The following is a 3275-nucleotide window of genomic DNA, read 5'->3' as shown; positions in this document are numbered from 1 at the left end:
CTTGTTGATGCCTGCTTGTCAGGCCTGGTTACTACAGCTTGTTGACGCCTGCTTGTCAGGCCTGGTTACTACAGCTTGTTGATGCCTGCTTGTCAGGCCTGGTTACTACAGCTTGTTGATGCCTGCTTGTCAGGCCTAGTTACTACAGCTTGTTGACGCCTGCTTGTCAGGCCTAGTTACTACAGCTTGATGACGCCTGCTAGTCAGGCCTGGTTACTACAGCTTGATGATGCCTGCTTGTCAGGCCTAGTTACTGCAGCTTGTTGACGCCTGCTAGTCAGGCCTGGTTACTACAGCTTGATGATGCTCAAGCAGACTTTCATGCTACAATTCTCTGCAGTGACTAAACGTTCGGTAGATTTTCCATGGAAAAGAAAGGGAAAGGGGGATACCTAGTCAGTTGTACAACTGAATGCATTCAACTGAAATGTGTCTTCCACATTTAACCCAACCCCTCAGAGAGTGGAGAAGTATCTGCTGAACTGTGATCCTCATTAAGGGAGGCAGAGACAGGAAGAAATGTAATCCATCTAACCTAGGCTACAGTAACAGTAGACCTCTGACTAATGCAACGGCTTGGCACTGTTGTAAATGTGTGTACTAAACCAGAACATGCAGACACTGTATCAGGAGAATCAGGAGTATCAGGAGAAAATTACAAATAATTGAATGAGGACTGGTGATGTGCACTGCACTTATCACATGTGCTGCACTAACTGGGAGTTGAGTGTTGGACTGTACAAGGAATCAGCACTCACCACTTGGTATAGTCACTAGTGGCTTTATTTCCAGGTCAAACGTCATTACGTTGTTACAGTGTTTAGTGAATTCTACAAGGCAGAGGAGGTTTTGTGTTGTATTGTGGGAAATGTAGTTTCCACCAAGAAGCATTTGTAACCAAGAAATAGCATTACATAGAACACAGAAATAACCATAGAATAAACACACACAGAATACATACAGTGAGGTTGATATACACACACAGATACAAGGAAAGTGACTTTATGTCTTTGAGGAAGAAAAAAAACCAACTGAGAATATAAGACTCTTCGGATTTTTCAATGGCACAAAAATATAGTCACAGATTCCCTTTAAAATAAAAGCATATTTTATTTTAGTTGCTCAAAGCTTGAGTGACTCTTTATTACAACATAATAAGAAAAAAAAATAAAAAAAATATTCTCTCTCTCTCTCTCTCATATACACACTGCGGGTTTTGTAGGGATGTGGTGCGTCAGGTTTTTTTATGTACAGTGGACGAGGAGGGAGGCTTGTCTTTAACTTTCTAGGTTGTTAAAATTCAAAATGATTGAAGAAAAAAAATCTCCTGTACAGTGGAACATTTACATACTAAGACAATTAATTAATACACAAGAGCGCCCATTGAACCACTGCATTCATAATATACACATTAACATCATGTTAGCACAATATGTATGGCAGAGAATGGTAGAGTACATCACCATAGCAACATTCAGTAGTATGTGCAGAGTGCAAGCAGCAGTGCCAGAAACATTATGAAATGAGTTATGAATTCTATGAGGAAAGCTATCATAACAGGAATGTATTTTGTAACAGACACATATTAACATACTGTATATGTACACACCACATTCACAACCATCGAAGAAAAGCCAGATTGCCAAAGTGATGATAGGTCAAATGTTGTTTTAGGCCAAAAGGTAGAAAAGTGCTCAGTTATCAATGAGTAACAACATCACATGAGTAATAATACAACAGAAAAGTATTAGTAGATACTGTATGAGACACAGAGAAGATATTTGCCACCATTATGGAATGTACACTAGCTACAATATAGTAGAAATAACTTACAGCCATGTATAACAACAACTAACCTGGTCAAAACCTACACAAGACTCCACAATCACAATACTATATTACACCACTGAAGTTTCAAGATTTTTAGACACTGTTGTTGTCACAATAAATACTATTATTTTAGGGTTGGTATATACTCTCATTTAACGGTAGACACCTTGTTGGAACAACTATTTTCAGGATGTTCCTAACAAATCTATGTTCCTAGAAAATCATATATCGTCTTCTACTGTGATCATATACTTCACACTTGGTAGGTTGTTAAAATGACTAGAAATTCACTCTTAGAAACGGTCTGATTAAAAATATAAAGGTTAGATCTAGTCTATGATAAATTCTATTTGGTAGAGGGCTTAATTCTATGATATATAGAATATATAGAAGTCTTCACACACAAAGCAATCACAGCTCATGTTACACGCGGTTGTCTTTAGTAGATTGTGAGATCTCACTCCAAAAACTGTGTAGCCGCTATACATCATACTGAGGTCAATATAGACTTTCCAAGTACTAGTTGAATGTCATTGTTCCATAGGGGTTGAATGGCTTTGCTCTATATATTGCCTCTACCCCTATCTGATACATACATTTTTTATTTAACTAGGCAAGTCAGTTAAGAACAAATTCTTACTTACAATGACGGCCTACCGGGGAACAGTAGGTTAACTGCCTTGTTCAGTAGCAGAACGACAGATTTTTACCTTGTCAGCTCAGGGATTCGATCCAGCGACCTTTTGATTACTGGCCCAACGCTCTAACCACTAGGCTTCCTGCCGCCCCATGAATTGGAGTACATCTGAGATTCTTCAAAGTTCCTCCACACATTCTCTCAATCTAACTGTCTTGAAGAGACTGTTATCATGCTGTCAAATAATTCTACTATCATACTGGCCAAACCCAGAATCTATGTTTGATGTACTATTTGGAGACTTGAAGTAATGTTACTACTGAACTCCTCATTAGCATAGCTATGATAGGCCAGCCAGGCATTGGAAGCCTGTACTGTATGTAGTCAGGCTCCAGAGAAGTAAAGGCTGGGTTAGGATACACCAGGCAGAGAGACAGATAGGCTAGGTTAGGATACACCAGGCAGAGAGACAGATAGGCTAGGTTAGGATACACCAGGCAGAGAGACAGATAGGCTAGGTTAGGATACACCAGGCAGAGAGACAGACAGGTTAGGTTAGGATACACCAGGCAGAGAGACAGATAGGCTAGGTTAGGATACACCAGGAAGAGAGACAGACAGGCTAGGTTAGGATACACCAGGCAGAGAGACAGATAGGCTAGGTTAGGATACACCAGGCAGAGAGACAGATAGGTTAGGATAAACCAGGCAGAGAGACAGATAGGCTAGGTTAGGATACACCAGGCAGAGAGACAGATAGGCTAGGTTAGGATACACCAGGCAGAGAGACAGATAGGCTAGGTTAGGA

The sequence above is a fragment of the Salvelinus namaycush genome, chromosome 5, assembly GCF_016432855.1.
Source record: "Salvelinus namaycush isolate Seneca chromosome 5, SaNama_1.0, whole genome shotgun sequence".
In the NCBI taxonomy this organism is placed as follows: domain Eukaryota; kingdom Metazoa; phylum Chordata; class Actinopteri; order Salmoniformes; family Salmonidae; genus Salvelinus; species Salvelinus namaycush.
Note: the sequence above shows the minus strand (reverse complement) of the source record.